At 39.0% G+C, this 14913-nt stretch overlaps 1 protein-coding gene across 2 annotated transcripts in view; it reads left to right on the top strand.

Annotated features, from left to right (window-relative positions):
• Positions 1-14913, top strand: part of HIBADH (3-hydroxyisobutyrate dehydrogenase) — an 84006-nt gene that overhangs the window by 55363 nt on the left and 13730 nt on the right. The gene's annotated exons all lie outside the window — the stretch shown is intronic.

Here is a 14913-nt window from a genome sequence, read left to right as displayed (position 1 = left end):
AGCAGGAGAGCTTTTTAGCACTCAGTATTTGTCCAACAGAATGTATTTTAAGGAGGAGAGAGTAGGTAAAAGAAATATTTCCCTTTACAGAGGATATTAGGGATATTAGCATCTTCAAAGTAATAGTCTTATTTAGGGTACTAAATAGGTTCTTGGAACCTAAGGCGACTCTGTAAGAGAAACAATATAGCATTAGAAAAGTATAGGCCACTAGAGGTCAGTGTTTAGTAATCAACTTTTAATGAACCAGAACAGTCAGAAAAGCCAATAAATTACAGTGTGGATTTTTCTAATTATGAATTCATATTTAATCATTCAATGACACGTTAACTGTGGCAGTGGTTCTATGTACTTTGCATATGTGGTTATGCTAATATACTATTATATTTCTCAGATGCTGGTCCTCTATCATTAGAGTAGTACATTGCCAAAGGCATTGTTATCTAGTCTTAATGACCAATTATGAGATGTAATTAACTTTGTTACCACCTCCACTCCTTTCATGGACCAAAAGTTCTTTTGAAAATAAAGATTCACTGTCAATGGAAGTTACATTTATGTGATCACATAGCTAGTGGTTCTTTCTGATCCATTCCTCCCTCTTCCCCTTGTCTGAAATCTTTTTGCTTCATTTTTGGTTTCCTTTGTTCCCAACCCTGCTCTCTGCTCTGTTCACCTGGTTTCTTTCCTCCCTCCTCTGGGTTCCTTTTCCACTGAAATATGAATCAGCTACTTTATTTCCTCAGTGACTGCATACTTTTTCTCAAGCTTCCCAGCCCTGATGAGTGAGAAAAAGAATGTGACTCTTACGCATGTCTGAAAGGAACCCTGGCTGCGCAGGCAGTGAAGGGCAGCTTGTATGCATGCATGCAAGTGTGCTCCTGCGGCTGCCGCCTCTGCTGCGAGAGATGGCTCTCGTTAGCCTGTCTAGCCCCAAATCCATTCAGGAAAGGCAGCTTTCCCTACTTATGTGATAAACATTTGTTTTCTTCATTAGTGACTCTGCCGGGTGCCCAAGGAAAGCCTCCAAATCATAGTTTAAAACTGAACAAGTGCTCATGTCTCTTTTCCTGAAAACAGTGCTGTGCATTCTGCTCAGAAAGCAGGTACAGCAGCACGTGGCTGCTCAGACTTCCTCTGCTGCTGGGCACTGCAGCGCTTCTGTGCACACTGGGCTGAGGTTTGCTTCCCACTGCACAAGGCACACAGCTGACACATTGTTCACCCCAGCTGCCCCGTCTGCTCAGCCTGCCATGCAGGGCCCTCCACAGGCTGGATCCAACTTGCTTTTCTACTTGTCTCTTAGTATTTATGTCCACACGCCTTAATCGTGTACTTCCTCTAAGTCTCTGTTCTTATTTATGCCTTTTTTTTTTAAACTGGGATTTTAACCTCTTCCTCATTTTTTATCTGTTAAACTCTAAGTCCAACACAGATGTCACCTCCTGTAACATCCTCCTTAGGTACTGGTGCCCTCTCCTGTGAACTACCATTCCATGAAGGACACTTACCATGCCGCCGCACACTGTAGGGTCTTGTGCACTTGTGTTCCCTCCTCACCTACATTACATTTCTGTTGAGTCCAGTTGGTTGGCTCTAAAATTTCCAACCAAAAAAAACCCTATGTGGCATGGTGTCTAGCTTTATAATCTTACTAGAGGCCCGATGCACGAAATTCTTGAAAGAATAGGCATCCTTCTCCCAGCTGCTGGCACCAGCTTCTCTCTGGCACCCGGGACCCAGGCTTCCCTCCGGCCGCCAGCAGGCACCTGGGACCCAGCTTTGTCTAGAAGGATGTCCAGAAGGACGTCTGGTCTAGTTAGCATATTAGGCTTTTATTATTATAGATTGCTAGAAAATTAAAATAATTTTATAATGCTAAGGATCTTGCTATTTGGAAAGGTGGTGGTATATACTTTGCTGAAAATTTTTTGGTAAAACATAGGCCTTTGTCTAGTAAAATGAGTTGGTTTGAACACAAGGAATAACAAACAGTCAACTTGTTCTTCTTGGCTGTCTGCTTTGCAATATCACTGGGACTACAGATAGTTCGTTATTAAATCTCCTAAGTGATAAGAAAATGTAGTTTATATTTGAGTTGATGCCCTTTGTATTTTCCTAGCTCTATTTCCAAGAAATTGAGAATTTAGTTAAAATTAATGTTTTATTTGACCTGTCCGGGTGCCTCAGTTGGTTGGAGCAGTGTACCAAAAGGAATATTTGAGGAAGTTTAAGTGGGAGTTAGTATATGTGAAGTTTTAATGATTCCAAATTCAGGTACTTACTATTTTCTGAACAGTATACTTATATACTGTTACATATTTGCTTTTGCAATTCACTTCACCGGAATTTCTCTCTCTGTTCCAAATAATTTCCTGCCAGCATATCCTAATCTTATTAATCTTTCCTGGCCCATATTGATGTGATCTTTTTAGTAAAGGCTCTCCTATTCTCTTTTCCATCACAAAGGAATGTGATGTTTCCCTCTTTTGAATTTTGAGCATTTTAACGGCAATTAATTTTCTTTGTACTGAAGTTAATTTTATAGTACAATTCTCTAGTCGAGATTACAAAACTTAATTTGAGCAAGAATTTGGTCTTAATTATTTTGTATACCCTGAAGAGACAAGTAGATTCCTTGTATATAGAAACTACTCTGTAAATATTTGGTTTATGTATAGTGTTTTGAGTAAGATATATAAAACAAAAAGAAAAGCACAAATTAAAGTGATCTAGAGGTTCAAGCATTTAATGTTTTCTTTTAGATTGCTTTCATGGAAAATATTCATAAACTTGATTGCCTAGTTGGATGAAATTTCTTAATTTCACTTGTGAAATTAGATGCCATAAAAGCAACATTCTGTTGTAAATTTTTAGTGGAATACAGGTACTAATGGTAAAGGTGAAACCTGTTTTATAATAGAATAGAGTTAAGGATATCCTGGTATAAAAATAAGATGAAAATCCACTTTTCCTTTGACATTTAAGGACCCATTTTGTTTCTTTACATACCTATCTACTGCTTCTGACAGTATGGTGTATTAAAATATTGTGCTGTCATACAATACTCAGGTGTTGGATAAATTAACACAGAAAAAACACACCCATATTTTTAATGCATATCAGATTCCTAAAAAATAAGGGAAATTCTCAGTGACCAAATAATTGACTAGTAACCCGAAATTAGAGTGATAAGCCCAGAAGCTCTGGCTACCCTGGAGGGCACATGTTAATTTCAGGAACCAAGGGGTTTGGGGATTACTATTTATAGGTGAAAAATCATGGCGGTAATGGAAAGCTAGGCTCTGTGTTAACACTAAGTGAGAAATCTGACCTCTGCCTCCTATTGCTCTTCCCCCCCAAAAGTCAAAATAACTGGAGGCCATTTCCCTGGGAAAAAGGGTGGCCTGTGATAATCTGCCTGCTCATGGAAGAAATTAATTAGGAAATCTGTCTGTCTGTGCTGGTTATAGGTTGGGAAATAAAATAGTTTCCCCTGAATCTTTGAAACAGTAGGTGTGATCACATGGGTACGGAGTTCAAATTTAGCTCATCCAATTGGAAAAAAACCAACTAATAAAATTAAGGTCTTCTGAGTTGGTAGGGTCTGTCACTCACAGAATGAATAAAAATTATCTCTGGAGAAAATCATCCTCAACCTAGAACTAGCAAAATTCACAAATATTAAGCACAGTAAATATGAGCTCTAAAATTAAGCCTACATTGACTGGAATAAAGAATAATATACAGAGATTTAACAGTAGACTAAAGGATCCCAAGAACCAAGTCAAAGATTTGAAATATGAGGAAGCAAAAAAAAAACAAAACCCCACAAAAACACACAAATACACACACACACACACACACACACACACAAAAAAAAAAAAAACCAAAACAAAACAAAAAAAACCACCCAGCTGGAGGAGAAAAAAAAAAAAATCCAATTCATGAAGATAGTGTAAGGAGCCTCTGGGACAACTTCAAGTGTACCAACATTTGAATTATGGAGGTACCAAAAGAAGAAAGAGCAAGATATTGAAAACCTATTTGAAGAAAGAATGAATAACAGAAAACTTCTGCAGAACCTAGTGAAAGAAATAGACTTACAAGTCCAGGAAGCACAGAGATTCCCAAACAAGAGGAATCCAAAAAGGATCACACCAAGACACATCATAATTAAAATGCCAAGGGCAAAAGACAGAATCTTAAAAGCAGCAAGAGAAAAACAGTTACCTACAAGGGAGTACCCATAAGATTTCCAGCTGATTTCTCAACAGAAACTATGCAGGCCAGAAGGAAATGCAAGAAATATTCAAAGTGATGAATAGCAAGAACCTACAACCAAGATCACTCTACTCAGCAAAGCTATCATTTAGAATTGAAGGTCAGATAAAGAGCTCCACAGACAAGAAAAAGCTAAAGGAGTTCATCACCACCAAACCAAAGAGGAAGAAGAAGAAAAAAGGTAAAGATAAAAAAAAAAAAAAAAAAATCATGAACAACAAAGTGACAACAAATACATGTCTGTCAACAAGTGAATCTAAAAATCAAATTAATAAAAAAATTTGATGATTCATAAAGGTAGCAAAATTACAGCTGTGAAGTAGCAACGAAAATAATTTTATGGTTGGGGGTCACCACAATATGAGGAACTGTATTAAAGGGTTGTGGCATTAGAAAGGATGAGAACCACTGAACTAGAGGATCAGAAGAAGAAGAATGGAAGTGTGGGGGTACTGGAGTGTTAGGGTTCACAGAGAACTCAAGAAAAGGGGTTCCATAATGTTATATCCAAGAGCCATACAGCATCCCTCCAAAAGACTTAATTATGGGGTAGACAGCCTCCCACATGTCAGACTGGCCCCTGGCTGATGCACATGCAGGACAGATTCACATACTTTGTAACTGAACTGACATTGGACCCACAGCACCCAGAAGGCAGGTCACAATTTGTAGCTTGGCCAAAACCAGGTTGATTGCCTGGTAAAACAAACAAATGGATGAAAACTAAAACGTAAATTTCTTCATAGAACTTGAACAAGACCCAGAGTCTTATAACATGCAATGTTCCAGATGTCTATGATATGATGAAAAATTAGTTGACATAGAAAGATCCAGGAAAGACTGATAAATTCTCAAGTGAAATGACAGTCAAGATGCCAACCCTGAGATTATGCAGATGTTTCATATCAGGCAGTGACTTTTAAAAACAACTATGATAACCATGTTCCAAGAAGTAACTGAAGAGAGCTATAAAAAATAACCAAATTGAAATTTTATAACTGAAAAATACAATACCCAGAAAATTTTTAAAAATTATTAAATTTCTTCAAAAGCATAATGGATCTTACAAAGGATAGAGTCTGTGAATATGAAGATAGAAGTGGTGCTTAACCTGTGTGGCTCGGTGGCTGAGCACCAACCTGTGAACCAGGAAGTCATGGTTTGATTCCTGGTCAGGACAAATGCCCAGGTTTTGATCCCCAGTGGGCAGGGGTGTGTGCAAGAAGCAGCCGATCAATGATTCTCATTGATGTATCTATCTCTCCCATTTCTTTCCTCTCTGAAATCAATTATGAAGATAGAAGTGGCATATCTATTCTGAACAAGAGAGAGAACAAAGATTTGGGGGGGAGGGTATACAAAGTCCCGGGATTCTGTGAGATAATATCAAAAAGTCTAACATTTGTGCCATTAGCATTCTAAAAGGAGATGAGAAAGTGAGGTGCAGAAAAAAATATTGGGGGGGGGGGAATGACTGTAAAAGCTACCCTATTTTGACAGAGGACAAACTTATAAATACAACAAGCTCAGACTGAAGCAAGAGAAGCTCAAAGAAAACCATGTTCAGATCCATCGTGATCAAACTATCAAAAACCAGAGAAAAAGAAAGAAATCTTAAAAGCAGCCCAGAGAAAAATGATGCATTACAGGGGATCTGTGATTTGAAAGATTCCAGAGAAGCTAGGAAGCGCCCAGAAGGAACAGCATATCCAGAGTGCTGAAACCAGAATTCTATATATGGCAAATGTCTTTCATGAGTGAAAGTGAAAGAGCCATTATCAGCTAAAGGAAAACGTCAGCAGCCATGCTCTAAAAACATCTTGTACTCTACCTAATAAAAATTACCTCCTAAAAAGCCTGTGGCACGTGGCTCAGTGGTTGAGCATTGACCTATGAACCAGGAGGTCACGGTTTGATTCCTGGTCAGGGCACATGCGTGGGTTGCAGGCTCAATCCCCAGTGGGGATTGTGCAGGAGGCAGCCAATCAATGATTCTCTCTCATCATTGATGTTTCTATCTCCCTCTCCCTTCCTCTCCGAAATCAATAACAAATATATATATTTAAAATTACCAAAAAGAAAAAAGCAAACAAGTGTGGAACCATAGGAAAACGTAATAAAAGTTCCGCCATCATAGTAGGATACTTCAATATACCTCTCTTCAGCCATCAACCTCAAACAACAAAATAAGATAGATTTGAATAACAGTTGTTAATTTCTCAGGCAAACTGGAGGGGGGGGGGGGGACCTCCTAGAGTGAAGTGGAATATGGCAGTGATTGGATTGCTCAGAATTGACTTATTAGCCTTGTTTTACTTTGTGGTTGTTAATGCTGAAGGCAAGGAATGGATAGAAAACGTATAGGAACGTATCTGATTCCTGTCATAGAAAAAGGTAGAAAATTATGCAACTTCTAGAGAAAGTAAAATAGAAGGACATTTAGGTTGTAAGCTATTGAATGCAAGATTTCTTATTTGGCTATTAAGAATGATTTTTAAAGCTGGAAAATGCATTATCTACAAGATGGGAGTTTTAAAAATCACATTCTCCACGGGCGTTAAATTAACTTTTCCCTCGGCCTGCAGATACTTGGCTTTCAGGAGCCTCGTGCTTCATTGCAATCCAGTGTTATCCACCATCTAGAATTGGGGTGAATGTCAGAGAGTTCATTTTCTAGTGATTTTCAAAATGAATGAAAAGCAAACCAATTCATTCTCTGATTTACCCCGCCCAGCCTTCCAAAACCCCACTCTGCATTTCTGTCTGACGGCCTCCGTACTGCGCTGGTCCTGCTCAAGCCAGCCCAGCGCCAGGCGGAACATTCTGTTGCTCTTTCAGCATAAGCAGGTCTATTGTGATATTTATCTGAATTCAAACAAGGCTAATTAAAAGAGCTGCTGACAGTTGTTGTGATCTGACTTTGACTGCAGCTTGATGGTCATTATGGGTAAATAATGAACCAGGTCTGCAAATGTAGCAGCTGCCAACTTGGGATAGAAGAACGGCTATTGCTTCCAATTTAAGGATCTATCGACCGCTTCCCTTCTCCCTGCAGATCTTCTGCAGAAAACGGATGTTCTCTGCTGTGGTATATTGTGGTTTCAGCTGTTTCAGATATAGCCTATAATTTCCTTCTTTAATATTTAACTTAGGACATTATTAGCTTTCAGCATTAACAACTTTTCTATTTTGAAGAAGTTCAGCTTTGTCCTTGTGTTTGCCATCACTAGCTAACCAGCTGTAGCTTATGTATGTGTGTTTAATTTGTATTGTGCAAGACACAGCTAGTTTAGAAGAGCAAGGTTTTATCTTGGTGAAGATGTTTCAAATCCTGTGTATTTAGGGGTGTGTGTGTATGTGTGTGTGTGTGTGTGTGTTTAAGAGATAGATGCATGTCCCTTGCGTTTGTTTTCTTAAAGATAGACAACTCCTGCCAAACCTTAGTTTTGGGTTTTGTTTACCTCATCAGTGACTTAGGAAATATTTTGATGCAAAGCTCTATCAATTCAGAGGAATTGTAGTGACTTCCATTAAAATGCAATACTATATATAGTGTCACTCCATCATGAGTTTTTTTCTTGTCTTATTAGCAAGTAGGAACAGGTGCACTAAAAGTAAGCAAAAAGGCACATTGCATGCCTAGATTAATATACTTCCCTGCAGGTTTTCCACTCTTATACAATGCAGCTTCTGGATTTAAAAGTCACATTCTGGAATTTAACAACCAGCCACTACTTAACAGTACATCCCTAGCATTTGTTCACCTGCCAGGGCGAAGGCTGTGCATTATGCAGAGTCTGAGGGATATGGTGGTGCTCTCTGCATAATGTAGCAGAGCTTTGAGATCTTGCTGGGAGGAAATGATCCCAAACATGCCCCTGAAAGGCAAGTCCTATTTTGAAAAATAATGATGAAAAATTGCTTAATTCTCCATGTGTTTGTGTCTTTGTTTATTTCAGGATAACAAACTAAACTTTGTTTATCTGGCTCCAGAATAGTACTGAGTGTTTGCTATCCCATTTCCAGCTTGGGTAATACCAGAGATAGTGTTAACAAGGGGTTATGTTATGCTGGCTTATGTTAAACTAGATCACCCCCTAACATGTGCAGAGCCATTCATCTGTGTCACCAAAACCCAGGAGAACATCTGACATGGACTCTGAAACAGAAACAGTGATCACTTACAAATCAAACATGGCACGCTCTAAACTGATTGTGCACGGCAATCTTTTCTAGAAAGGACAACTAATTGAACATGATAAAGTGTAAAGTTAATTAACACCCTTAAATTTGTTGATTACTTTCACGGGATTATATTGTTCGTTGAGTAGCAGCTTTCTGTCCCAGCTGTCGCCTTTTTCAGCGAATGTCCTGGTAAACAATAGAGACACCATAACAAGTCGTAAATGGTCCCTGTGACAGCAGCCCCTTGTGAGGCTGCATCTGTAGAAAATGATTAGAACAATTGCATTTTAAAGACAGCTCACATTGCAGCCCAGGTCCCGTTGGTCCCCTTCTTGATCTCTTTTGATGGCAGACTGGTTAAAACATTTAAGTTCTTTTGAGTAAATTAAGTGATTTACTACGTTTTGCTATATATCAACGAGAGTGCTTTAATGGCAAGATTTTTACAGTATTAAAGACATATCTGATTTTTTTTCCTGGAGTTTCAAGTTTACTAGAATTACAAAATTACGAGAACTAAATATTTTAATAGAAACTCCCACAAGCACGGGAGCAAAGGAGAGCAGGGGAGGGGAAGAGCCCCAGGAAAAATAGTCTAGTCTCTAAAGTCTCATTCAGGTGGGGCTTGGGGATGGACCCTCATCAGGGGCAGCCTCTCCTCCTGACCACTAGGGCATTCTAGGCCGTCCTCCCGGCTCAGCAGTATTTTGGATAAGACACTTCTGAAGGCCATGGGGATGCCAGCTCCCTCTGGTGCAGACCCCACGTAGAGAACTCAGCAGTTTGCACAGCTCCACAGTTGCTGGACCAACTCCTCTCACACATGGCGTGTATGTCGAGCACCGCTCTCACCTGCAGCTGTTTGTGTCCAGCCTCTAGCCATCCACAATTTTTAAAAATCATATTGGCTTGACTCTTGTCCTTTTGAGAAGCTGCCTGTTAGTAGACAGCCTCTAAGATACGAATTTTAAGGGGAAAAAACCTGAAAATCCTCCTAACTATCATCTGCTTGTGGCCAGAGGAGGCGGCTGGGGTCCCTCCACCACTGCTGGTACTGCTGCGGCTGTGGGTGGTGGGGGAGCCCCCAAGGCCATACTGGGTGGGACTGAGCTGGGGATGGTGTCCTTGACTCTGGACTGGGTAGAGAGGCATGGTGGTCCTCCTTTCCACGCTGGCTGGGGGAGTGGGCATCCTCATTTCCACACTGGCAGGTGTCAGCACATCATTTGATGTACGTTTTAGATTCCCATCTCTTCCCTTTTTGGATTTGAGGGCCTCTTTCCAGTAGCCAAAGGATTGAAAGAGATGTTCTATTTTGAGTTCTACTGGTTATCCTAAGTTAGCAACCTTGCAGAATAGTTTTTCTGTCAAAACTCTTGGTTCTGCTTCTCAGTAAAACTGAATTCCAACGTCCAGTTCTTTGCTACTGTTAGGCCAGAGATTTTGACATGTTCAAGCCAAGTAGATTTACTTGCTCTGTTCAGTTTTTCCTAGCATTTGTATGATAACTTCGTAAAATGTCTTTTCGATGCCTTCTTTCATTTGAGCTTCAAAGTAAGTGTGGCAAATGTTTTTATCACCATGTTCAGGTAGAGGAATTTAGATTGAAAGGTATTATAACTTGTCAAAGCAGTGTGACCTTCACTCCTGCTCTGTTAACTCATATCAGATGGTCTTCATTTTACGTCTTCATACATGTGCACTTATGCTTGTATGTGTTTATGCAACCGTAAATGAAAGTTGAGCTTTTATGATAAGCTAGAAAACATTGTCTTACTTAGTCTTAATTAGTATTCTTGGTCATTTTTATTAATCATTGATTTCCTCACTGTCTACCTCCTAAAACGACAATGACTGTTTATCAGAGAAATGCTGTGTGCTGGGTGCTAAGAATCGAACACCTCAAGCCTAGAAGGATCTTAATGAGGCACCCCAGAAAAAGCTTTATTATTGGAGCTATGTCTAGGAATATTATAAGAATAGAGAAAGGGAATCGTGGTCATACACTGCTTCTGAGAGTTAACATGAGTTGTCTTGAAAGATAAGCAGGAATCAGCCAGGCAAAGAGGGAAGGAAAGAAAATTTTATATGAGGGAACAGCCCAGGCGAGTCCTAGATACATGAAGAATCATTGCACATCCCAGCCTCTGCAGAGTGTCTTCAGTATGTGTAACATCATAGTTTTTATTGCAGGGGGTAGAGGAGGAAACCAGGAAAGTGGTTAGAATTCATAAAAACTCAGAAACTATTTAAAGAGATAGAAGAGAGTTACTGCTTCTTATAACTCAAAACAAAAGGCTTGATTATTAGTAGGTTAATTTTGTTGAGTGAATGAAACCAAATAAAGGCAGCATTCTTGTCACTTTCCCATACATTGTGCTGCCACTGAAAGATGTCCCAGGAATTATTCACTGTCATCGGGACATCACTGGCCATAGCTTCCATTGTTCATAGGTTCAGCTCCAGTCAGCTTAAGATTAATCCAGAAAGGCTAAAATTATCCTAGAGAAGACAACAGCTTAGATACCAAATTTGAAAGGACTCCAAGCAATATTATACAGGTAAAAATTAAATTCCCACCTCACCAACTGAAGTTGTAAAATTATTTATCTATATATATAAAGAGCCAGATCTATATATCTATCTATATAAAATTATTTATCTATCTATGTAAAGAGCCAGGGTCATAACATCCAAAAAGACCAAAGGTGTGACCGAATGCCAGGCTGTGCACACAGCAGGCAAGTGGGCTTAACTGCTGACCTCTGAGAGAGAGAGAGAGAGAGAGAGAGAGAGAGAGAGAGAGAGAGAGAGATGAGGCCGAAGCTCAGAGAGAGAAGCAGGGTGACCAGACCCTACTTCTCTCTCCCGTCCTCACCAGCAGACAAGCCTCTCTCTCTCTCTCTCTCTCTCTCTCTCTCTCTCTCTCTCTCTCTCTCTCTCTCTCTCTCTCTCTCTCTCTCTTTCTCTCTCAGAGGTCAGCAGTTCAGCCCGCTCACCAACAGCCTAGGGCGGCTGGTGATTAGCCCTGCCTCTATGATCAGGCCCAGAGATAGGCCTGGAGATGCTGACTGGCATAAAAACTGACTAATCAGAACCTACTCTGGGTGAACTGCTGCAAAGGCAAAACCTAAAGTGGGGGCTGAAGAGGGGTTTTAAGGGCAACAGTTGTTTGGTGTAAGGTGTAAGGTAGTGACTCAATTTTTTAATGACCGGTGTGGTAGTATAGTGCATATGGCTGGCTATCAAGCTAGATATAGGGATTATTTGTTTTTGTCTGCCAAGAGCATCTTCTGCTGAAAAAGGCTCCCCTCGCCTCCATTTAAGCAAAACTATCATATATAATCTATACTGCTAAAAGGGTAGCATGCTAATTAGACCAGGTCAACTGGCCATCTTCATACATCCAACTTCCTTCCAGACAAAGCCATGGTGGTGGGGCCTGAAGAGGCAGTTAGGGGCAATCAGGCCAGCAGGGGAGGGCAGTTGGGGGTGATATAAGGTCAGTAGGGGAGGGCATTTGGGAGTGAGATCAGGCCTGCAGGGGAAGGCAGTTGGAGGCAAGATCAGGCCTGCAGAGGAGGGTAGTTGGGGGCAATCAGGCCAACAGGGAAGAGCAGTTAGGGGCAAGATCAGGCCAGCAGGGGAGGGCAGTTAGGGGCGATCAGGCTGGCAGGCAGGTGAGTGGTTAGGAGCCAGTCATCCCAAATTGTGAGAGGGATGTCCCCCAAGGAGTCCCAGAATAAAGGACTTACATTTAAATAATACTTTGTATTTTACAACATATGTTCATATATTCACAGCTACTTTCAGAAGAAGTTATTAATGCTTTCCCTATTTTTTACACACTGAGACTCAGAGAAGTTAGGTTATTTGTTTATAATAGCCAGCAAGGGACACATCCTTAAACCAGACATTCCATTCTGGATCCTTTACTCATTCATCCATGTTCAGAATTTATTTACCAAACAACCAACTATTGAATGTATCATGCACCATGGTAGCTACTGGGAATGCTGACATAAACAAGACCCAGTGCTGACCTTGTAAGAGTTTATAGAGTAATGAAGGAATCAGGTAAGAAAATAAAATATTTTAATATGGCGCAGTGAATGCTGTAATAGAATTAAGCACTTGATACATTTTGATTTTTATATACAATTACTAAAATATAAGGTAAAATAAATACTTATATCAGTATTTTAGCAGCTCTTTGAGTGTATATTCCATGTTTTTCTATTTGGGAATGTGGACTTGAATTATTTAAAATCGCATGGCAATGTAATAAATGTGTTTACAATTTATTATTGATAAACATTAAAATATATACATTGTCGTCTGAAATCTATAAGATGTCTTACACAGCTTTAGAGTTCCAGCTTTCTAGATATTATTTTCTGAGCTCAAAAGGGTTACATTGATTTTAGGATAATTTAGGTCTTAATTTTGCCTTTGCAGTGGGACTAGGTTTGATAATATTGTATGATTAGACGAACATGTATGGAAAGATAGTATTAAGAATGCCAAAACATTAGAATTACCCACCTTAGTTAGACTCTTATAATGAAATGTAGGCTGTGATAGTCAGAAATAATTATACCACCACACTGAGAGCAAGTAAAAGTAGAAATACCACAGACTTTTGAATTAAAAGATGAATTAGTCTTGCTTTTGTGGTCTTCTCTTGCGTAAGTAACTGATTTCTTCTTTTTGAAATATGTGTTTGAACAAGTGAGAAAGTACACCTGTCAAAAGATTAACCAGCTGAGAACCATTGTCAGCATTAATTTTTCCTTTAATAAATGACTCTCTGAAGCTATTTAACAGTCTGTAATCTGGACACAAAGCTAGTGACCTATGATGGATAGTGCTGGATTTGTTTGTAAGCTTTGACTTAAATTGTCTGCCTAATTTCTCTAAGTCAGATCAACAGGATTAGAAGGAAGGGTGGTTATGTGGTTTAAATAAAAATGGCTTTAGAAATTGAGAAGAATAATTGTAAAACGTTAATGATCTACCATGTATGTGAAATAAATTAAAAACTAAAAAAAATGACAATCACTTAAATGTCAATGTTATCCGAATGGTCAAATGACAGAGATTTGCTAATTAAAAGCATTTTTATAATTGGGGTTTTATACATAATCAACTCCTCAATTAGGGTGTCTGAAAAAATATTGAAATAATGTAATTTAACTGTATATATGATCCTCTCAGGCCTTCACCACATGTGGCTACCCCCTCTTCCAAAATTGTTTGGCTAACATAATGCTGACTTCTTTTGCTTTTAATAATTAGTTAAAAATAGCATGACCTATAAAATAGAAAGGCTACTTGATTTGGCAATTGCAAAATATTCACAATTTGAATGAAATAGGGCTCTCCTCACTTGGGCTTTTTATGTGTAAAAACTGTGTATTTCATTGAATAAATTAAATTCAAAAGTAGGCCATTACTTGCAGCTGTCCATTCTAATGGTCAGATTTGATACATAGTGCAGACAATTAGGATTTCTTTATTCCTAGCTGTACTATAAAGTTAGTTGTAAAGGCAAAAATTGTACTAATATAGCTCTTCTAATTCTTTCCTGGATTTGAACACCAAAACCTAACTGAAAACTTTGAATTAAAAGTTCTCTAATACAAAAATCAGTAATAATATCCTTGGTTTTATTTTACAGTTAATAAAAATGTGGGTAAATAAAACTCTCCCCTGCCACTCCCTTTCCCCACCCTTTTAGGGAAGGTCTAGGGCATATTTTCTGTGCTAAAGTAGAAGTTGTTTCTTCACTCATTTTCAATTAATGACCACGCATCAGACACTTGTAAAAAGATGCTAAGGACTAGCCAAACCAGTGTTAGTTTATTTGTTCTTCCTGCTCATATCACTAGGAATGAATTGCCCAAGAGGTAAATAGCTGAAAGTAAAAGAAAAATCAAATAATATTGGAAAGTGCACACCATTGTAATCACTCTAAATAAGCAACTATTTTCTCATTGAAATGCCTGCTTTGTTTATGGGAGAAAGCCAGTCACTCTTCGTGGATCTCATCTGCAGATAATGTGTGGAGAGCAAGCGTGTGAGCCAGAGGCTCCAATTCACACTCAGGCAGCAAACTCCCCTAGCTGCTCCCATGCTGGTTGAGACACAGATGACCTTTTTCAAACACTTTCTGTTACTGCTGAGTAGGTGACTTAGAGGCATAAGAGATGCACAAAATGACAAAATTCACATTTCAAATTCCTATGTCTATCTTGCCATGATTGTACCTAAATATTTAAAATGAATTGAGGGTTTGACTAAATCTGTCTCTTTTGGCTTGTGATTAACCTACATGATATTTAATTATTAAAATATTCCAGAAGAAATTTAGAGTGTCTTGCACATACCTGACAAATATAATTTTATTGATTTTTTACAGAGAGGAAGGGAGAAAGATAGAAA

Source organism: Pipistrellus kuhlii, unplaced genomic scaffold (assembly GCF_014108245.1).
Source record: "Pipistrellus kuhlii isolate mPipKuh1 unplaced genomic scaffold, mPipKuh1.p scaffold_m20_p_26, whole genome shotgun sequence".
Taxonomy (NCBI): domain Eukaryota; kingdom Metazoa; phylum Chordata; class Mammalia; order Chiroptera; family Vespertilionidae; genus Pipistrellus; species Pipistrellus kuhlii.
This window is presented reverse-complemented; position numbering and strand designations above follow the sequence as displayed.